This window comes from Triticum urartu, chromosome 7 (genome assembly GCF_003073215.2).
Source record: "Triticum urartu cultivar G1812 chromosome 7, Tu2.1, whole genome shotgun sequence".
Taxonomy (NCBI): domain Eukaryota; kingdom Viridiplantae; phylum Streptophyta; class Magnoliopsida; order Poales; family Poaceae; genus Triticum; species Triticum urartu.
This window is the reverse complement of record NC_053028.1, coordinates 373,709,692-373,733,942: the sequence shown is the minus strand read 5'-3', so window position 1 is coordinate 373,733,942 and position 24,251 is coordinate 373,709,692.

Here is a 24,251-nt window from a genome sequence, read left to right as displayed (position 1 = left end):
GCTCATGGCCAGGCCAGTGATCTGCATATCATTCCCCAGAAGTAAGGGAGACCCTGCGCAAGTACAACCAGAGATTCAGCCGGGTGCAATACAACATCCCTGACGTTCATCGCGCCGCTGTGATTAGCGCGTCCCATCAGAACATGCGCAATCGCAAGATGCGCGAGGAGCTGGCGATGACCAGGGTTAAAGATGTGGCCGAGCTCTATGTTCAGGCCGACAGGTGCGCCCAGGCTGAAGAGGGAAGAAAGTACCCCGGCAAAAACACCGGCGTGGAAACCGACTCTACTGAGGAGGACGTCGCCGCCCCGACGAAGAGGGGTCGGCGTCGCAGCAGGAAACGCAAAGGCAAGGTCGTGCTTGCCATTGAGGGATCTGACAATACCGGTGCCAGCAAGAAGGTCAAGGCACACACCCCCGGCAAGGAGATTGCCGGGTGCGCCACCTGCCGAGCCTTGGCGGCTACCGACAAGCCAGGAAGCTCCAGCAAGCAATACTGCAAGATCCACGTACCAAGGGCCACGATCTCCAGAACTGCCGGCAAGTCAAGCTACTTGCTGAGAAGCAAAAGGCGGGACAAGGAGAAGGATCAGGATGGTGCTGAGGGATCTGACAAGAAGCGCGGCGGCCAAGGAGGCTGCCTCGGTAGGGACAAACAGCAAGAAAGACCCGCCCGGGGCCACGACAATGTTAGGACCCCGATTCCAAGTCACATCGATCCAGCCGGTAACACCTCATATCACTTTGCGGCCTCACGCACGGTATCCCACGGGTGTCGCCCTACCATGGCCCGGGACCGTTTGCGCCTTTTGGCTCACGTATATGATAGTGTCGCTAGCATCCATATGACAGAGAACCCGGGCCGACATGGCTAGTCGTGAACCCAAAGCGGCACCGACCTATGGAGACAGGCATACATGAATCACATCGAACATGTCGGTCATCAACGAGTGATTCCGGGCTGTAGCACTGGGCTAACAGGACTCCGGGGAACCCCGGGCTGTAGCAGGCTAGGCAGGACTCCGGAAGTCACCGTGTGACATTTCCCCGAAGGGACAGACATAGGGACGAAGTGAAACACATGCCGGCCAGTCAAGTGTCCTGAACAGTAGTGCTGGGCTAGCAGGACTCTGGTGAACCGGGCTGTAGCGGACTACTATGGCTCGAGGAACACTAGACTACATTTCCCCATAAGAAAGGCTGCCAAGGATAAACAACTAGAGTGTCGGATCCCACTCATACCAAGCATTTCAATCATACACACAATATGCCCGATATGAGTACATACAACATGGCATCACAGCAAAACTCTACAACTCAAGTACTTTATTTAAAGGCTCCAGAGAGCCATACATAACATGTTCATACAGATAGGGGTCACATGACCTGACACTCAAGTCATACAAACATACAAGCACATGCGGAAGCAACTAGTCTGAGTACAGACTCTAGAAAGAAAGAAGTCTTCTCGAAGCCTGTCTAACTACATAGGCCCTCCATGGCCAGGATCACCACCCGGGTGGCTAGTCACTCATCGACGTCAAGGTCTACATAAAACCCATCGGAGGGGGCAGTGTTGTCGTCTGAAAACAATAAATAAGCAAACATGAGTACAAAGGTACTCAGCAAGTCTTACATCAGATCCTACTGTACATGCTTATTCTCAAGAAGGCGGTGGGGTTAATGCAGCAAGCCAGCTTTGACTCTTGGCTAAGCTATCCTACGGAACTCCACCAGTAAAATAGTTTTTCGCACACGAGTCCACTACTCACCAACACAATACTCCACCGGGGATCCTCCCTCGTCATCCTATGAGAGGGCCATCCTCGGTACTCACACTTATCTTGAGTCTTTTAGTAGTATCCATTAACTTGTCTATGAACTGTATAGGCAACCAAGTAGTCCTTTACCGCGGACGCGGCTATTCGAATAGTTTTGTACCCTGCAGGGGTGTACTTCTTCATACACGCTTTCACCACTTACCGCCGCTTACACAACATGTACTCGGCAACCTTCAAGCGGAAGCCCGGTGAGGGTGTTGGCCACGGCCTACCTAAACACTTTAGTCTCTGGTCTAGGTTTATCACCTATCCAGGTTCCATCCGCAGGGAGTCCGGCTGAGGTTTCCACATACGGCCCCGAACGATGTGAACAGGGTTCCCGGGACACCAAACGGGTGACTCGGTACACCATGCCACGGTGTATCTACCGCAACATAGCCCACCCCTAGGGTCAGCGCTACGCACGGCCGGCAACACATAACCTACAAACACCAGAAACTATTTGCAACTCCTGGACAGAGTACTAGGGTGGTTAAGAAGCCGAGAGGGTCAATTAAGGATCCTAATGCATGGTAGTAGCTGAATCTTAAATCACACATACAAATCTCAGTTCTTAGGGACGGCCTCAATGAAACAACCCACCATGTACTCCTACATGGCCTCTCATCGATACCTTTACCAAAACATGTTCAACACATCCCTCACATTACCAACATAAACATTTCACTCTAGCCCATCACCCAGATGAACCAGACCTGACACAACTCTAAGCATAGCAGGCATAGCAAGGTAGGAATCACATACATGGCTCAATCAACTCCTACACATGCTAGTGGGTTTCATCTAGTTACTGTGGCAATGACAGGTCATGCAGAGGAGAAGGGTTCAACTACCGTAGCACACAGCAGTTTGAATCGCGTTGTCTTAATGCAGTAAACAAGAGCAGAAGCGAGAACATGGGTTTGTATCGGAATGATCAATGGTTGCTTGCCTGATGGAGTGGTAGCGGGATACTGCCCTTCAGTTGGATACTCGTGAATATCCTCGGAGGCAGAACCTACCACGGAGAACACATCGGAACACAATCAACACATGACGATATGCAACAATATGATGCATGCTATGACATGGCAATATGATTGTGTCTTGGCCTAATGCAAGTTATATTAGAAAGGGATGAACTCATTTGAATCAAAGATTCAAATATTAGCTCATTAAACATGGCCTTAATAGTGCATTTCCTTATTCTGCTTAAACAGCAAGGTAAACTTGTTTTGTCATGCATGAAACCATTACAGATGGATAGATTGAATTTTTCTGATAATTTTTCATATATAATTTATCTCATTTGGAGCTATGGTTGAATTTCCATGAATTTTTGAAGTTTGAACTATTTTCTGGAATTTCCTGTATAATAAAAAATCCAGAAAATGCATTACTGCATCAGCATTGCATCAGGGTGATGTCATCAGGTCAAAGGCGCCAGCCCAGGTCAAACCTGACTGGTGGGCCCCTTCTGTCAGCCTCTCAGCTAAGTAGCAAAATTAGATTAACACTAATTAGCTGTCAGTGGGGCCTGGGCCCACATGTCAGTGACTGATTTAATTAAAATTAACTAAGACTAATCCTAATTTAGTTAGCCGACCGGCCCCACCTGTCATAGACTCAGGGGGGGTCATCCTGGGCCCACCCAGGGGTCAAACTGGGTCAACTTGCCGGCGGCTCGACACCGGCGAGGCCCGAGACGGCGGAGGGCTTCGGATTTGGTCCTCCGGTGACCAAATCGACGGTGCAGACGTGCTACGCGTAGCTGGGGCTCGTGCACATCTAGTGGGGCAAGTGGGAGGAGCTAGGGTGGAGCGAGCTCGCAGGGATCGAGCTCGTGGCGGCAGCAGGAGTTCAGGCGAGGTCGGAATCGACGCTACGGGGCACGGGAGGGAGAACTGGGGGTGGCTACGGGTTCCTAGTGCTGCACTGAGCACGGTGAGGCGCTCGGACGCGTGCTTACACGGCCGTAGCCACGACGGCGAAATGGCCGGCGGCGAGGAGCGCTCGGGCTCGGAGGGAGCGGTGGCTACGAGGCGTAATCGAGCACGGGAACTAGGGGGAAAGGAAGAGGAGCTCACAGCGGAGTTGGAGAGGGGGTCAGCGGGCTCGGGGAGGTCCTGGCGGCGGCAAATTCGATCGAAGATGGCTCGGGTGCCTGAGGTTGAAGACGAGGGCGAAGGCGGCGATGCAGGGCCTCCGGCGATGCGTGGCTCGGTGGGGAGGACGAGGGAGTCGAGGCGGAGCTAATGGGCTCGTCGGAGGGGTGAGGGGGTGTCTGTGGTGGCAACTACGGCGAACGACGGTGAGGTACGCGCTCAGCTGTCGCGGGAGAGAGAGAGGGAGACGAGGGGGAGAGTGAGCGAGTGCGAGAGGGAGACGTGGGGGTCACATGGCACTTCAGGGCGTCTCCCGGGCGTTGGCGGAAGCAGGAGGTGGCCGGCGTGTGGCCGCGGGCGCCGGCCACGCGCTCCGCGTCCTTCTGGCGCGAGGAGGACGACGACTGGCAGTGCCAGCAGGCTGGGCCGAGCCAGGTGGCTGGGCCAGCACAGGTAAGGCCCAGGTGGGCTTTCTTCTCTCTCTTTTTGATTTTTGTTTCTGTTTTCTATTTAACTGCAACTGTTTAGCTTTAAATAAAATACTAAAACGTTTCCAAAAATCCTGGAAATAAATGTGGCCTCTGTTTAGATTATTTCCAACAGGAAACATTTATTCCCAGAATTATTTGAGCATTTAAATTATTTTATAGCATTTAAATGCCCAAATTCAAATACTTATGATTTAATTCAATGACCTTCTGTTGACCTAGAAAAATGTGCACCAATTTTGTCAGAGGTTCTAACCTAAGACAAAGAGGGTGAACTTTTTAGAAGGGCATTTCAGGTTCATTGAAAATATTTTTAGTAAACCCTAGTTGTTTCCAGGGGGTGTTGGGGGTTCTGTCTTCCCCAATTCAAATTTAAGAAGAATTTAAACATGATGCACACTCTAATGCATGGACTAGCTAGGGTGTGACAACTCACCCCCACTCAAAGAATCTCGTCCCGAGATTTAGGATCCTCTGGAAGAAGGTGGGGTACTCAAGTCGAAGACGATCCTCCCTTTCCCAAGTGGCTTCTTTATCGGAGTGGTGTGACCATTGAACCTTGAGAAACTTGATATTCTGACGTCGAGTGGTACGCTCGGCTTGATCAAGGATACGAACAGGATATTCCTGATAAGAGAGGTTATCTAGTAGATCAAGCGTTTCGTGGTCCACTCCACGGATAGGATCCGCGAAGCAACGCCTGAGTTGTGAAACGTGGAAGACATCGTGAACTCTGGAAAGATGTGGAGGTAGTTCCAATTGGTAGGCAACTTCTCCTCGTTTGGCAAGAATGCGAAAGGGTCCAATGTAACGAGGGGCCAATTTGCCTTTGATACCGAAACGATGGGTTCCCTTTAACGGAGTAACCCGAAGGTAAGCCTTCTCGTCGACTTCATAAGTCATAGGCTTATGTTTACGATCATATTGACTCTTTTGATGAGATTGGGCTGTTTTCAATTTCTCACGAATAACGCGAACCTGCTCTGCTGCTTCCTGAATCATATCCGGGCCAAAGAGTTGTCTTTCCCCGGTTTCTGACCAGTTAAGAGGCGTTCGACATTTTTGTCCATAGAGAACTTCGAATGGAGCTTTCCCCAAACTAGCTTGATAACTATTGTTATAAGCAAACTCCACGAATGGAAGGCATTTCTCCCAACTTATTCCGAACGAGATGACAGAAGCTCAGAGCATATCTTCTAGAATTTGATTGACTCGCTCTACTTGACCACTTGATTGAGGATGGAAGGCAGTGCTAAAGGAGAGACGAGTTCCCATAGAATTTTGGAAACTTTCCCAAAATCGAGAGGTGAAGAGACTCCCACGGTCTGAGTTAATTTCCAATGGAACACAATGAAGAGACACTATTCGGGAGATGTATAGATCAGCTAGCTGGCTAGCAGTGATACTTTCACGAACAGGTAGAAAGTGGGCTACTTTGGAAAGTCGGTCAATCACAACGAAGATGGCATTATTCCCTCTCTTGGTCCTGGGAAACCCAGTGATGAAATCCATACTGATTTTATCCCATTTCCATTCAGGAATAGCCAAAGGTTGAAGGGTGCCAGCAGGCCGTTGATGCTCTGCTTTAACACGACGACAAACGTCGCAATTAGCAATGTATTGAGCGATTTCTCTCTTCATCCTAGTCCACCAAAACCTCTGGCGTAGGTCTTGATACATTCTGGTACTACCGGGATGAATGGTGAGAGGGGATTCATGAGCTTCCTTAAGGATCAATTGGCGTAGATGTTGTTTCTTGGGAACTACCAAACGGTTCTCAAAGAAGAAAGCACCCCGCTTATCCATCGAAAAACATTTAGGAACTCCGCTAGCAATGTTTTCCTTAATCCGGGATATGCCCTTATCATACCGCTGGGCGGTTATGATCTGATCCATAAGGTTAGGTTTCGCCACCAGGGTGGATAGCAATCCTCGAGGAACAATGTGAAGATTAAGCTTACGGAATTCCTCATGGAGAAGTGGTTGACTTTGTTGTAACATCAGGTTGTTACAATAGGATTTACGACTTAGTGCATCAGCCATGACATTGGCTTTGCCCGGGGTGTAAGTTATTCCTAAGTCGTAATCCGAGATCAACTCAACCCAACGTCTTTGCCTGAGATTCAAATCTGGTTGGGTGAAGATATATATCAAACTTTGGTGATCGGTGAAGATCTCGCAACGATTACCGAGAAGGTAATGTCGCCAAGTTTTAAGTGCATGGACTACAACTGCAAGCTCTAGATCATGTGTGGGATAATTTTCCTCATGTGGGTGTAATTGCCGTGAAGCATAGGCAATTACCTGACGATCTTGCATGAGTATGCAACCTAGTCCTTGTCGCGAGGCATCGCAATAGATAATAAAGTCCTTGGAGAAATCTGGTGGTACCAGTATGGGAGCAGATGTCAGGCGTCTTTTCAGTTCCTGAAAACTGAACTTGCGCTGTGGAGTCCACTCGAACTTTTTATCTTTCTTGAGGAGTTCAGTTAGAGGTTTAGCAACCTTGGAGAAATTCTCAACGAAGCGGCGGCAATAGCCCGCTAAACCAAGGAAGCTCCGAACTTGCTTAACCGTCTCAGGTGGAGTCCAATCAAGGACGGCTTGAACTCGCTCGGGATTGACAGCAATACCCTTACCAGAGATTACATGGCCTAGATAGGTCACTTCTGGCAACCAAAATTCACACTTGGAGAATTTGGCATAAAGGCGATGCTCTAGGAGTTTCATCAATACCAGCCTTAGATGTTCGGCATGTTCCTCTTCATTCTTGGAGTAGATGAGTATGTCATCGAGGTACACTACGACAAATTTATCCAAATACTCCATGAAAACCGAGTTCATTAACCGCGAGAAGGTGGCTGGGGCATTGGTTAAGCCGAAGGACATGACGGTGTACTCGTATTGGCCATAACGAGTAACAAAGGCCGTTTTGGGTATGTCCCCATTTCTGATTTTGATTTGATGGTAACCCAACCTCAAATCCATCTTGGAGAAGACTGAGGATCCAGCGAGCTGATCATACAGATCATTGATCCTAGGAAGAGGGTATTTGTTCTTGATGGTGACCAGATTGACAGGGCGGTAGTCCACAACCATTCGATCCGTTCCATCCTTCTTCTTGACGAAGAGGACGGGGCAAGCCCAAGGAGAGGAACTAGGACGGATGAAACCCTTTTTCAAGGACTCATCGAGTTGCTTAAGCTCGACTAGTTCTAAGGGTGCCATCTTGTAGGGTCTTCTAGAGATTGGAACGGTTCCTGGAACAAGGTCTATCACAAACTCAACATCCCTGTCAGGTGGAACACCTGGCAGTTCTTCTGGAAAGACATCCGGAAAGTCTCGGACTACCGGAACATCCTCAAGGTCTGGAAGAGGGTTGGCATTTAGTGAGTAAAGCTGGCGCTTGGCCACTCGAGTTAAGACATTGACTGTCTTGCCCGATGGGTGAGTAAGGTGAACGGTTCTAGTGGCACAATCGATCTTAGCATAATGAGCTGACATCCAGTCCATACCCAAGATGATATTTATGTCGGAGGACTTGAGAGCTATTAAGGATGCAAGGAAGACAAGTCCATCGACAAGAATTTCGTTCCCATGGCTTACTCTAGAGGTTTGCCATTTGGAACCCGGAGTTTGAATTACCATGGAAGTGGGCATGTCGCAGAATGTCGTGTTATGCAATCGAGCATAGCTCTCGGATATGAATGAATGAGATGCTCCAGTATCGAAAAGAACAGATGCCGGATGGCAATTAACAAGGAGCGTACCAAGGACGACGTTAGGATCCTCATGAGCCTCCTCGGCTGAAACATAATTGACATGGCCACGTGTAGTGGTGGCCGGCTTTGCGTAGAAAGACTTCCCCGCTGGCTTACCACGGCCAACGGACTTTCCAGCTTGATTGGGGTTGTTGTTCTGGGACACTCTCGGCTATAGTGACCCGGCTCTCCACACTTGAAGCATGTCACCACATTGGGGCGTGGAGCAGCATTAGCAGCGGGGCCACCATAGGGCTTGGGCGGTGCAAGTTGCTGGTTGGGACGAGGCACCTCAAAAGATGGCCTCGGGATGAACCTGGGTGGCAGTGCCGTGCTTCGGATCCACACCCGACGCTTCTGAGTTCCAGAGCCGGATGAAGAGCCAAAATCACGGGAGTGCTTGCGTGAAGCGTCATAATCAGTCTGGCCCGTCTCAGCACTGATGGCTTTATTGACCAACTTCTGAAAGGATGTGCACTCGTGCAGACGGAGATCGCGGCGAAGCTCAGGGCTAAGTCCCTTGCGGAACCTTGCCTGCTTCTTAGCGTCAGTACAAACCTCTTCAGGAGCATAGCGTGCCAGATTCCCAAATTCACGACTATAGGCATCCACAGTCAGTCTTCCTTGGGTGAAGTTGCAGAATTCCTCCCTCTTGCGATCCATGAGACCTTCCAGAATGTGATGCTCACGGAAAGCCTCACTGAATTCAGCCCAAGAAGTGATTTGGCCGACCGGGCGCATAGCTTCGAAGTTTTCCCACCAAAGGCTAGCAGGGCCTTCGAGATGATAGGCAGCATAGGTAACCTTGTCGGCTTCGGCTACGTTGGCAGAACGTAGCTTGTGGGTGATGCTGCGAAGCCAGTCATCTGCGTCGAGGGGCTCGACGGAATGGTTAAACTTTGGTGGGTACAGCTTGATAAAGTCATTGATTGACACCAGGTCATTTCGCGGGTGGCGTGCAGTGTTCTGCTCAATCCGCTCTAGCAGGAGGTTAGTCTCACGCTTGTTTCTTTCCACCTCCAGCATTACTTCGGCCAGACAAGGCGGGTGAGGCAGATTTTCACCTCTAGCTGCACTGGCTTCCCCCTGCTCCGGGACAGCAGGGTTGCTGCGGGTGTTGACCATCCTAGGAGAAAACAAGTCAATGGTTTAGATAAGGATGGCTCAAACTTAGCAAGGAAGTGCAGAATGTAATGGATAACACGGAATGCAGAGATGTTCATCCGTATGACATGGTAATATAAAACTGCCATATATATACCAACGGTCATGCACATCATACATAGTTTAGTACAAGCCCGGGCTACAGTACAACTATGATGAAAGACATTACATCTCATCGGAGGCATTCCAAGCTCCTATACATTATTTGTCTACACCTCCGGAATTGATTACACACAAAGTCATATTCCACAAGTCACACAGGACAGTGGAGATACAACTACTACAATACTAGTGGTACTACTACTAACTCAGACAGCTCCGTAGTAGTTCTCATAGAAGTCACCTCCGTAGCCTGGAAGTTCAACATGACCATCCGGGAACAGACAGTCCTGAGGAGCCTGTGGACCATAGGGGCTAGGATGAGGTCTTGGACCAACAAACGGTGGCCTGCGGGGACTACGGGGTGGGGTGATGCCTCCCACATCACGCCAATCCACCATGTCTAGCAAAGCTGATCTCATAGGATAAAGATCCCTTGTATCCATACATCCAGCTTGCACCGCAGGTGCAAACCGAGTCAATGTGGCCCAATGATCAGCACGGGTATTGAAAAGCTCCAGCCTCAAGGCCTGATTCTCTCGGTCCTTATCTTCGAGCAACTCGGCAGTGGTACGAGTTAATGAGTCCTCCTGAGTGGAGTCAGCATAGATAGCCTGAAGATACCCTTGCGCTTCCGGAAGTGAAGCTGGCATGTAACGGAAGTCGGTGTTCTGAAGCAGGCCAGTCCGGACTCGCAAGATGGTCATCATGGAATAGGCAGCATCCTGCACAGCCATCTCAACAGTAACCCCGAGTCCATAGGAACAGTGAAGGGGCTCGGTAGATCCAGGATAAGAAGGAAATATCCTGACGGTGCAGAGATATTGGCTTTGATTAAAGTCGCGGAACTGCTCTTCAACGGTGTATTCGGGATACCAACGGTAGCCCATCTCGATCATTACCCGGACTAGCATAAGTATGACCGGGCACGTCGAGGCACCGGGTCAGGCGAACCACTTGATTTTGAACATGGTTGGCCATCTGAAAGCACAACCACAATGCAAAGACATCAGAATTCCTAGGGAAAATTGGACAGCATAACAGCTGTAAATGCTCAGAAAAAGATTTGAGACATCCACAACGGTTCGGAATACCACTCAACAACATCATATCAAGATTCTGATCCAATTAGCAACATACTAGAATAGTAGAAACTGAACTGGGGCTTGTAGCATCAATCCTATAAGCTACAACGGATTAGTAACATGTGAACCTGATAGAGGAAGAGAGCCTAGTCCTTAACCCACGTTGAATGAGGAGAGAGTGACTCAGATCAGAGGCATAGGTAAAGGAGTAAAAGAACCTTACGTTCCCTCCCACAATCAATTCCCCTACATATAACTAGAGCATTTCTAGACTCGACATCGACCAGTTTGGCTCAACGAACCTACAGGCAGTCCGGCTCTGATGCCAATGCTGTCAGGACCCCGATTCCAAGTCACATCGACCAGTGAGGGAGCTCAGGAATAATACCACTAGCCCCTGCAAAAATTGGCATAAGAAAATAAAATGATTTAGTATTATTACTAAGTCAAAACAAATTGCAGAAAATAGAAAACATTAATAAATATAAAACCAGAGAGAGAGAAACTACCTGGTGCCTACATGTGCGGACCGCTGCTGAAGCTAGCCCAGCCCATCCCCACCTCCCCTGTCGTCTTCCTCCTCTTGCCAGGAGGACGAAGGGAGTGTGGTGGCCGTGCGCGAGCCACCTCATGCTTCCGCCGACGCGGGAGAGGCTCCTGGAGCCGCCACGCACCACCCTGACCTCCCTCACTCTCCCCGTGCCCTCCCCTTTCATCTGTCTCTCTCCCTCGCTCTCCCCCTCACGCGCCTGAGCACGCCGCCGTGAGCCGCTGCGCCCATCGCCGTCGCCTTGCCTCCCGAGCTATCCAGAGCCTCCGCCACATCTCGCTTCACCTCTGCACCGAAGGAAGGAAGCACAGAGGCCCCGAGCAGCCGCCATCATCATCGTCTTCAAGCTTCGGGTCCGGCGACCTTCTCCATCGATCCGGCCACTCCGGCATGTCCCCGAGCCCTCTTACCATCCCTGCAGCTCCGCGGTGAGCCGTTGACCCGATTCCCCCTTGCCACGTCGTCCCTCGCGTCCTCTAGCGCTAGCGCCACCGTGACCGAAGCTCGCCGCCGCACAGCCATGTCGCCGCCATGGCCACTGTCACATAGAGCTGCACCCGAGCACATAGCTGTGCTCAGCGCAACGCCAGGAGGCCGTAGACGCATTCCGCAGCACCTGCCGCACCTCGTAGCCCGTTCCCGCTCGAAGCCGTGCTCCGGCCGCCGCGCGGAGCTCCGTTCCGGCGAGCTCAGGCCGTCCCCGCCTCTCCCTTTTGCTCCAAAAGACGCCGACGAGCCCTGGCTCCTCGCCCGTGGCCTCCGCCGCCCAAATGGTCGCCGGAAGGTTAATCCCGTGGCCCTCCGCCGCTTCTGGCCTCACCGACGTCGAGTCGCCGGCGGGTTTGACCCCGCTGACCGGGGTTTTGACCTTTTCCCTTGTGTCACTGACGCGTGGGCCACCCCCCTGACATTTTAGTTAGTATTAGTTTAACACTAATTTACCTAGGTTAGTTAGCTAGTTAGTCGCTGACCAATGGGCCCGGCGCCCAGTAATCCTATTTAAACTAAATAAAATCCCCCCTATTAACTAACTGAGTCACTGACGTGTGGTCCCCACACGTCAGGTTTGACTTGGTCAGCGCCTTTGACCTGCTGACATAAGCATGACGCTGTGCTGACGCAATATATCATTTTCTGGTTTTAAATTAAATTAGGAAAATCCAGAAAATGTTATAAACTTCAAAAATTCATAGAAATTCAACCGTAGCTCAGATTGAAATAATTTATATATGAAAAATTATCAGAAAAATTAAATCTATCCATCTGTACCATTTTCATGCATGACAAACCAACCTATACATGTGTAACGCCCCGAGACTGATGCGCCAGGTGTCTTCCAGTTATTCGCCCTCGTTGCCATGTCATTCACTTGCATGTTGCATTTTATCTTGTCATCATGTGCATTGCATCATCATGTTTTCAAAACCTGCATCCGTCCCGGTCTCCTCGTTCCGTCCGTTGTCCGTTCTGAGCCTAGACACACTTGCACGCGCCCGCGGCATGTCCGAAATAGTATTTTATAAGTGTCCAGAAATGTTTCTCGGAATGAGTTGAAAGTTGGCGTGTGGTCTTATTATAGTGTAGATAGACTGCCTGTCAAGTTTCATCGCATTCGGAGTTCGTTTGACGCCCCAACGGATAACTATAGCGACAGTATAGTCGGTCTAACGTCGCACATTTTCGGTCTCCGGAAACAGTCGCCGGGCCACCCTCTCTTCTCTTCTCTCAGCTCGAGACCGTCTACACAGCTCTCTACCTACCGCCAGGCCTAGCCGAAGCTCTCCCGTCAGCTCGCGAACCTCCTCGCGCGCCCGTCCGAAAGCTGTCCCGACCCGACCCGCACAGTCGTCACCGTTGGATCCGGATCATCCCCAAACGTCTACAAAATATCACTGTTTTATTGTTTGGCCTCCCTAGCCTATTTTTTCCCGACCGTCCGATTATGAACGGAGGGACGGATTATCCCCTAGCCTAACCTACCCGCTATATATACTAGTCTAAACAGAGACAAATCCCTAATTTCTAGGGATCCTACCTAGCGCCGCCGCCACTCTCTCGCTTTTCCCTCGGGATCTCCCCCTCGATCCAAATCCCCCAACCAGAAACTCCCCTCGATCTCCTCGCGCCCCCCATCATTCCCTGCCCAAGCCATGCCTCGTCCCTGTCCCCCTGCTCACCTCGCCGTCCGACGATGAACGCCGCCGCTGAAGCTCCTCTGCCATGGACGCCGGGCCCCAAGGTCGTGTTTCTCCTCCTCCTCACCTTCCCATCTTTCCGTTTCCCCCTGCCATGCCTCTCTCCTCACGTCACTCTCTCTGTAGGAGCAGCACGACGCTGCCGTCCTGTGCATCGCCATGGACACACAACGGGAGCTCCGCGACACGCCTTCCTCCGCATCGTCCGCGCTGGAAGCGGCCTCCCACGCCCAGCATCGTTCCCGACCCCGCGGCTCCACCGCGTCGCCCCTTCCCGTGGCTGCGTTGACCTCCCCTACTTCCGCTGCGGACCGGCCATCGCGCGCCCCTGCGTTGCCAAGACCTTGTCTCCGTTCATACCCACTCGGTGCTGCCCGTCCCTGACCAGCTCCGCGCCGCGCCAAGGCCCTCTTCGCCCGGATCCACTCCTGCCGCTCGCCGGAGTCCTCAGCGCCGCCGCTGCTCTTCGTCCTGTCGAAAAGAGGAGGACGACGCCTCTGCTTCAAGTCGTTCAATGTGAATGCGTTGACTCCCTCTGTTCCAGTGAGGCCCAGCTCCAGCGCAAGGGATGGCCCAGCTCCGCAGCGCCACTCTGGTCCAGCACAGAATCCAGCCCAGATCCTCCAGATTCGGTCTGATATGTTTTTTTCCTGTTGCTGCGATTTTATCTTTTATCCAGAATTTGCCTGCTTTGCAGAAAAACCCTCAGCATTCATGCATTTAATAACTAATTGACCGTGCATCGGATCTAATTAAATTATATATGAAAGTCGCTTAGAATTTTGTCTAGTTTAATAATATCCAACTTTCATCCATGTTAAAAATGTTTAAACTTGCTGTTGGCATTAATTTGCCTAATAACTTGCTAAAATGTTTTAATTCATAACTATTTAACCATAACTCGGTTTGTAACAAACTTTATATGTAAATGGGGTGGAAAAATGCGTAGTTTAACATGGTTGTTGCACTTTGCATGTTTAATAAATCTAAAATATGGTTTTGGGCAGAACAGTACCAAACCTTAAAATATGCACAGGAGGATTTTCCAGACTTGTTGTTTTGTTGTTCCGGCCTCATTTAAACTTGCCTAGATAGATAGTTTCTTTATGCTTCACCTCTTGCCATGCTAACAACATTTAATATTGTTGAGTACATAAACGAGATCGAACTAAATAAGTTATGTGGTGTTTTGTCAATATGCAACGGAGTTGCATATTGAGCTCCACTTAATTTGTAGTGTTGTTTGTGCACTTTGCCATGCCATGCTTCTTTAAACCGGACGTGCATCATACACGGTTGTGCATCTTGCCATGTCGATGTGATGGTTGTTTACTATGTTGTTTGCTCCTTTCCGGTGTTGCTTCTTCGGGTTGGTTCCGATAACGTCGTGTTGTGAGGATTCATTCGACTACGTCCGTTTGTCTTCTTCAAGGACTCGTTCTTCTTCCTTGCAGGATCTCAGGCAAGATGACCATACCCTCGAAATCACTTCTATCTTTGCTTGCTAGTTGCTCGCTCTTTTGCTATGCCTATGCTGCGATACCTACCACTTGCTTATCATGCCTCCCATATTGTTAAGCCAAGCCTCTAACCCACCTAGTCCTAGCAAACCGTTGTTTGGCTATGTTACCGTTTGCTCAGCCCCTCTTATAGCGTTGTTAGTTGCAGGTGAAGATTGGAGTTTGTTCCTTGTTGGAACATGGATATTTGTTGGGATATCACAATATCTCTTATCTAATTAATGCATCTATATACTTGGCAAAGGGTGGAAGGCTCGGCCTTATGCCTGGTGTTTTGTTCCACTATTGCCGCCCTAGTTTCCGTCATATCGGTGTTATGTTCCCGGATTTTGCGTTCCTTACACGGTTGGGTTATAATGGGAACCCCTTGACAGTTCGCTTTGAATAAAACTCCTCCAGCAAGGCCCAACCTTGGTTTTACCATTCGCCACCTAGCCTCTTTTTCCCTTGGGTTAGGCCAGCCCAAGGGTCATCTTTATTTTAACCCCCCTGGGCCAGCGCTTGTCTAAGTGTTGGTCCGAAACAGAGCCACTTGCAGCGCCACCTCGGGGAAACTTGAGGGCTGGTTTTAGCTGTACGTAGTGTTCATCCGGTGTTGCCCTGAGAACGAGATATGTGCAGCTCCTATCAGGATGTCGGCGCATCGGGCGGTCTTGCTGGACTTGTTTTACCATTGTCGAGGATGTCTTGTAACCGGGATGCCGAGTCTGATTGGATTGTCTTGGGAGAAGGAATATCCTTCGTTGACCATGAGAGCTTGTGATGGGCTAAGTGGGGACACCCCTGTAGGGATTTGAACTTTCGAAAGCCGTGCCCGCTGTTATGGGCAGATGGGAATTTGTTAATGTCCAGTTGTAGAAAACCTGAAGTTGATCTCAATTAAAATGCACCAACCGCGTGTGTAACCGTGATGGTCTCTTCTCGGCGGAGTCCGGGAAGTGAACACGATGTTGGAGTAATGCTTGACGTAGGTTGTTCTAGGATCACTTCTTGATCATAGTTTCTCAAACATGCTTTGCCTTCTATTCTCGCTCTCATTTGCGTATGTTAGCCACCAGATATGCTAGTCGCTTGCTGCAGCTCCACCTCATACCTTTTACCCTTCATATAAGCTTAAATATTCTTGATCGCGAGGGTGTGAGATTGTTGAGTCCCCGTGACTCATAGATACTTCCAAAACCAGTTTGCAAGTGCGGATGTTACCGTGCAGGTGACGCAACCGAGCTCAAGGAGGAGCTCGATGAAGATCATGTTCGTTATGTTGTTTCCGTTTCCAGTTGATCAGTAGTGCAGCCCAGTTGGGACGATCGGGGATCTGTAGCATTTGGGGTAGTCTTCTTTATTTTGGTTCCTTAGTCGGACCTTGATTGTACCTGTTGATGTAATGCTTTATTCATGTATTGTGTGAAGTGGCGATTGTAAGCCAACTGTGAATCTCTTTCCCTTATTGTATTACATGGGTTGTTGTGAAGATTACCTCACTTGCAACATTGCTTTCAATGCGGTTATGCCTCTAAGTCGTGCTTTGACACGTGGGAGATATAGCCACATCGAGGGCGTTACAAGTTGGTAATCACAGCCTTCCCCGACCTTAGGAGCCCCCTGCTTGATCGAATCGTTGGCGTTGTTGAGTCTAGAAAAATGTTTTGAGTCATTTAGGATTATATATATCGGAGAGCTAGGAATTCTTTTTACTCCTCAGTCCCTTCGTCGCTCTACTGAGGCATCCTGACGTAGAGTTTTGACTCTTCTCTTCTAAAATTTCACTAATTTTTTTTAGGATCACGCGGGTATCTTGGAATCGTTCCGATCGATTTGTGATGGGAACATTGTTCTTGGTGCCTCCTGACATTTAGGGGTTGTGGCAGTGTCCCGGGGAGTTGAGCTCCGAGGTGTTGTCGTCACAATTTTATCGTTGCAGTTCTAGAATACCTGAGCTCGCCGACATCGAAAATCTCTTTTATGCAGTTGTTGGTGAGATAACCTCGACGGCACCTAGTAATGGGGCGGGAGTTCGGGAGTATTGCCATAACTTGTATAACGGATGCTTTTCGAAGGTTGAGGTAAACGATTTCTGAAGGTTTATTGGTTATGTGTTGAAGGATGGATACAGCTGGATGTACAATTTTTTAGTTTTGGGTGAGATATTATGCTTCCCCTGTATCCCCAACACCTGATTGCATAACCGGATAGTTTCGGGAGTTTATAAGTGGGAATTCAAGTAGCTCTTCGGATATCTTTCCGACAGATGTATGATATGAAATTGGGGTTCGGCGTCTAGTGGTCCGCCTATCCACGGTTGGTTTTACAGTGGTCTCGTTGTGTCTTAAAGAGTCCTTGGCTATGCCGACTCGGGGATGCTTCGTATGTCATGTGCACTACCTTGTACATGATGGTGTTGTACGATCAAGCCCGTGTAGGCCCCACCACGAAAACTTCGGACGAAATCTCTATCATATGTTTGTTCCGGCTTTTTCTGCAAGCCAATCCTTTGTTTTGTTTTGAATTGTGGTATTCGAGTTGCTTCAGAGTCAAATGTTGATTCCATACCTTTTCTAAGCGGTGTTCTCATATTTCTATGTGGATACTAATCCTTCATGATAATCGAGATTGTCATGTTAATTCCTTTTTCAACCGGTGTGCTTCTCTTCTAGTGGATCCAATCTTTTTTCAACATCCACAAGATCAACTCAAGTCTTTTCAACGGTGTTGTTTCATCCGCCCCGAATTGCCTTTGTTTTCCCGCCCTCCCTCCCTTATTTTCTTCAAGGACTTAGATTTCTCAATCAAGTATCCATCTTATGGATATGAAGTCTCCCCATTCTGTTCCGTCAATATTCTTATCCGGTGATTCTCATGAAGGTCCTAACGGATCCTCAAGTTCATCATTATTCATTCTCTCTGGATTCAATTCAAGCTTGGGTATTGAGCATAGTCTTTTCTTTTTGCCCAATGCTTTTCTTATGCCTGTGCACCTCATAATCATTCCCCACTTGATATTCATTTGTTCTAGAGTGCTGAGGATATCTCAGAAGATGCTAGTGCTTATTCTCATTCATTCAAACTCTTTCGAGGATGTTATCTCACTCAAGCCATTTAATTCAACCGGTGGAATCTCTCTTTTCAAGCAATCACTTCAATGGTGTTTATTTTGAGTGGGCCCTAACCCACAGGTCTTTTTCCAGGATCTTACCTAACTCTTCTTATTCTCCCGGAGTTATTCTCAAATTCATTTCAAGTATGACGTAAGAATGAATTGTCATCAGTCATATGTCTTCCTCCAAGATCTTTCAAATTCTTTTCACCGTTGGCTCAACCTTTCTATTCGTCATCCCGGATTATCTCAACAAGTCTTGGTGGTGTTTCTCATCGTCATTCTCGGATTTTGAGGACTGAAGAAGATTTTCCTCTCAATCTTGCTCCATTCTCTTCAAGATTCATGGTTCTAGCTTGTTGCCATCCTCTCATAAATTTTTTCGATTGTGAGAATTCTTTTCACCCTTCCGGAGCAATTCAGGAGTCTTTTCAGCTTGATTTTATGAAGGCCATCTTTTCAAATATTATTCATTCCAGCTTTCAGCTATCGTTCTCCAAATCTTACCGGTGCATCGTTCAAATATCCTCTAGTCAGTTCGGGATCTCTTCGTTGTCATGCATCTAAATTCCCTCAAGTATCCTGTTTCATTCTGCAATTCTTACCGGTGATTCATCTCTTTTCTTGGTTCATTTTCAATTCTTACGGTGTTTCTTCCAGGTTTCTCTTCCGCTGTTATCATATCTATTTATTCGATGTTCCAATCCTACCGGTGGTTCGTTGAAGACATTCTCAAGTTCATGTTATATCTCTCTTAATCTTTTCTACGAGAATAAGTAATATGCCAAATCCGGTTGCTCGGCATCAATTTAATTGGTGAAGGATAAACATAATGTAATTCTTATTCTTGTTTCATCGAGTAAATTCAATTCCTGCTTTCCGGAGTGGTTCATCATATCACATTCTCGGTTCAAGATGCTTTATCTTGTAACGCCCTTGATGCGGTTATATCTCCTACGTGTTGAAGCACGACTTAGACGCATAACCGCATTGAAAGCAATGTCGCAAGTAAGGTAATCTTCACAACAACCCATGTAAATAAATAAAGGGGAAAAGATACATAGTTGGCTTACACTCGCCACGTCACACAAATACATGAATAACATTACAATCATCCAATACACTCATGGTCCGACTATGGTACCAAAATAAAGATCAACCCCCACATGCGACACGGTCCCCGATCGCCCCAACTGGGCACCACTACTTATCATCTGGGAAAGACACATAGTAACGGCGAGAGTCTTCATCGAACTCCCACTTGAGCTCAAGCGCATCGTCTGGAACGGTATCATCGGTCCCTGCGTCTGGTTTTGGAAGTAAACTGTGAGTCACGGGGACTCAGCAATCTTGCACCCTCGCGATCAAGACTATTTAAGCTTATAGGTAAGGCAAGGTATGATGTGGAGCTACAGCAAGCGACTAGCATATATGGTGGCTAACCTGTTTGCAAAAGAGAGCGAGAAGAGAAGGCAAAAGCACGGTCGAACAACTATGATCAAGAAGTGATCCTAGAAAAACCTACGTCAAGCATTACTCCAACACCGTGTTCACTTCCCGGACTCTGCCGAGAGGAGACCATCACGGTTACACACGCGGTTGATTCATTTTAATTAAGTTAAGTTTCAAGTTATCTACAACCGGACATTAACAAATTCCCATCTGCCCATAACCGCGGGCACCACTTTCGAAAGTTCAAATCCCTGCAGGGGAGTCCCAACTTAGCCCATCACAAGCTCTCACGGTCAATGAGGGATATTCCTTCTCCCGAGACATTCCGATCAGACTCGCCATCCCGGTTACAAGACATCCTCGACAATGATAAAACAAGTCCAGCAACACCGCCCGAATGTGCTGACAAATCCCGATAGAAGCTGCACATATCTCGTCCTCAGGGCACAATTAGATGAACACTACGTACAACTAAAACCAACCCTCAAGTTTCCCGGAGGTGGCGCTGCAAGTGGCTCTGTTTGGACCAACACTCAGAGGAGCACTGGCCCGGGGGGTTTAAATAAAGATAACCCTTGGGCTCCAGAAACCCAAGGGAAAAAGAGGCTAGGGGGCAAATGGTAAAACCAAGGTTGGGCATTGCTGGAGGAGTTTTATCCAAAGCAAACTGTCAAGGGGTTCCCATTATAACCCAACCGCGTAAGGAACGCAAAATCCGGGAACATAGCACCGATATGACGGAAACTAGGGCGGCAAGAGTGGAACAAAACACTAGGCAAAAGGCCGAGCCTTCCACCCTTTACCAAGTATATAGGTGCATTAAGATAACAAGATAATATAGTGATATCCCAACAATAAACAATGTTCCAACAAGGAACGATCTCCAATCTTCACCTGCAACTAGCAATGCTATAAGAGGGGCTGAGCAAAGCGGTAACATAGCCAATCAACGGTTTGCTAGGACATGGTGGGTTAGAGGTTTTACATGGCAATTTGGGAGGCATGATAAGCAAGTGGTAGGCATCGTAGCATAGGCATAGCAAAACCGCGAGCATCTAGGAAGCAAAGATAGAAGTGATTTCGAGGGTATGATCATCTTGCCTGCAAAGTTGTCAGAGTTGACTTGATCTTCGTAAGCAAACTCAACGGCTCCTCGTTCACGAACTCGTCTCCCGGCTCTACCCAAACAAGACAAACAAGCAAAAGGAACACAATCAACCACGTGCAATGCTCAAACAACATGATCCAAACATCGTATGCTATGCGGGATGCGATATGTGATGCATATGCAAGATTTGACATGGAATGATTGAAACTGGCCTCAACAAGGAAATCCAAAAGTGCCACTGGAAAAGTGAGGTGATTTCGGTTGAAATCGATATAAAGATCACCGGAATCGGATGCACAGTTTGGAAATGGCAAGCAAAACAAATATGGCACCGGTCTGCGATAATCAACAAGTGACCAACTAAATGCAACAAGATAAATATGCTACAGCACCCAAACATGACAACAAAATACATGGCAGGGATCCATTCATGATGCTTGACAAAATATTAACACTGAGCTATGGCTAATTCATCCATTAACAGGTTCAAACAAGCATGGCAAAAATGCAAATGATAACAGGTTTCAGACTTTGTCAAATTAACACAAGTCTGGAATTTATCATCAGGAAGCACACTTTAGAGCATGAAACCTACATGCTACAGGAACTTAACATGGAAAAGAAAGGCATGGCACGAAGCTACTCAAAGCACTTAACAAAAGTCCCTTAGTGACCTTGAGCCAAAAGGGATCAGAAAATACAAATGCAAGCATGTGAACATGGCAAAAACATACAGATTTCAGACTTAGTGAAAAACTGGAGCATACAAATCAGTTAACGAGTAGGCATGTTTACAAGCTCGATGCACTCACTATAGAGCATGGCATGACATACTAAGCATACACCCATCAAGAATACGTGGCATAGAAGCTAGACATGGCAAGAACAACAACATAGCATGCACGGATCAATAGCAACATCCTCGGCAAAATTGCTAAACATGTCAACAATCTGTCAGGATTCACTATATAGCAAAAGTAGAGCTCGATTTACTCAAGCTAGGGTGCTCCATAAATGCATACAAAGACATGGATGGATAGACCAACACCATGTTAAAAAATCATTATTACAGATCATCCTCAAAAGAGGTACAGATCACTAGGAAACAACATGAACATATGGCATACCGACAAAAACAGAACAAGGACTTAGTGAAATTCTAAGTCCCTGAAATCAGCATTACCGATTACGCTACTTTGCAAGCTTGTGCTAGTCACCACAATTATCACAAAAATACATGGCAAGCACGTCTGTAAAGATGCCATGGCATATAACAAAACTCATGTAGAGCTCAGGATCGTAGCATGCACACATTAATCATGGCAAAAATGACAAATACTATTTGATGAAACAGATCTGACAAATTCAGCACATAGCCCCCTTCCAACAGCATTTCGGGCATCAAGATGAGCTCAAATGAAAATGATGCAATGATATGAAATGATGTACTCGTCGAGACGAACATTTTGATATGCTACACGCACATATCGGAGCTACGGATACGGATTTATAGCATGCCAAAGTTTGCATAAATTTAGGGTTTGTAGGGAAAAAGTCAACCGAGGGAAATTTGGATCTGAGATCCAGATCGGCTACTGTAGTTGTGCACGCTTCCCGAAGCTCGCCGTCCGGAGTCGCCGGAGTGTCGTCGGGGAAGAAGAAGCGGCGACCGGCAGGAGGACGGGGGGGATCGGCGGTGGTTGGCGCCGGCGTCGAGGCGGAAGACGGCGGTGGTCGGCGCCGGACTTGGCGCGGTTGGCGGCGGCGGGAGGCACCGGCGTCGAGGCGCGAAGATGGCGGAGCGGGAGGCCGGCGCGGCGGCGCAGCTCTCTCGCGCGGGGAGCAGGCGGCGGGCAGGCAGGGGCCGGGGAGCGCCGGTTGTGGGCCTGGTGGGCCCGCGCGGCGGGGGCGAAGTGGAGCACCCACCCGGGATAGGTGGCGGCACGGGATTGGTTGGCGGTGGTGTGTCCGGCGCCGGCGGACAATGTCCGGCGTGCTGAGGACGGAGAGGACTAGGGTTAGGGGTGTTTTGACCCAAAATTTCGGGGGAGTGTCTATATTTATAGGTAGGAGGAGCTAGGAGGCTCCAAATTGAGCACGGTTTCCGGCCACACGATCGTGATTGAACGCTCTAGATGATGGGAGAGGTTTTGGTGGGTTTTGGACCAAATTGGAAGGGTATTGAGCTGCAACATAAACGAGGCTTTCTCGGTCCCTCGGTTAACCGTTGGAGTATCAAACGAAGTCCAAATGACACGAAACTTGACAGGCGGTCTACCGGTAGTAAACCAAGGCCGCATGGCAAGTCTCGGTCCAATCCGGAAATGTTTAACCCCCACATACGAAAAGAGGTAGAAAGAGGCACCGGAGGAGATATGAGCGCCGGAATGCAAAACAGACAACGGGGAAAATGCTCGGATGCATGAAACGAACACATATGCAAATGCAATGCACATGATGACATGATATGAGATGCATGACAAAGACAACAACACACGGAGACAAAACCCGAACCCGAGGAAAATAAAATAACTTAGGCCGGAAACGGCAAGAGTTGGAGTATAGATAAGGTAAATTACATCCGGGGTGTTACAACACTCCACCACTACGAAAGGATCTCGTCCCGAGATCTAGGACTGGAAAAACGCTGGGTACTCAGAACGGAGGTGATCCTCGCGTTCCCAGGTGGCTTCACGGTCGGAATCGTGTGACCACTTGACTTTGAGGAATTTGATTGACTTATTGCGAGTCTTGCGCTTAGTTTCTTCAAGAATAGCAACAGGGTGCTCACGATAAGAAAGGTCTTCTTGGAGATGAATGTCTTCAAAGTTGACGGTGCGGTCAGGAGTCTTGAAGCACTTGCGGAGCTAAGAGACATGGAACACGTCGTGCACGTTTGCAAATTTTGAGGGAAGCTCGAGTTGATAGGCGAGATCGCCTCTCTTGCTGACGATCTTGAAAGGACCCATGTATCTAGGGGAAAGCTTCCCTTTGATACCGAAGCGATGAGTACCTTTCATTGGAGAGACGCGGAGGTAAACATGGTCTCTGATCTCAAAAGCCAAATCACGATGCTTACTATCATAGTAGCTCTTCTGGCGCGATTGCGCTCCTTTGAGGTTATCACGAATGACTTTACACATCTCTTCTGCATCTGTGATCAAGTCATTTCCAAGAAGTTGACGTTCACCGGTCTCTGACCAGTTAAGAGGAGTACGGCACTTCCTCCCATAGAGAAATTCGAATGGGGCCTTGCCCGAACTCGCTTGGAAGCTGTTGTTGTAGGAGAACTTGGCATATGGAAGACAATCTTCCCACTTCATACTGAAAGAGATAACGCAAGCCCTGAGCATATCTTCAAGAATCTGATTGACACACTCGACTTGGCCGCTAGTTTGAGGATGAAAAGTTGTGCTGAAATGGATGTTGGTGCCCATGGCCTTCTGAAAAGAATCCCAAAACTTGGAGGTAAAGATGCTGCCACGGTCTGAAGAAATGAACTGCGGAATGCCGTGCAGAGAGACAATCCGAGAGGTATAAAGCTCTGCCAATTGAGCTGCAGTGATAGACTCTTTGATAGGCAGAAAGTGAGCCACTTTAGTGAGTTTGTCAATGACAATGAATATAGCATCATTGCCACGCTTGGACTTTGGAAATCCCGTCACGAAGTCCATCTCAATGTGATCAAACATCCATTCTGGAATGGCAAGAGGTTGGAGGAGACCAGCTAGTCGTTGGTGTTCTGCCTTCACTCTTCTGCAGACATCACATTCATTCACGAACTGAGCAATCTCACGCTTCATTCGAGTC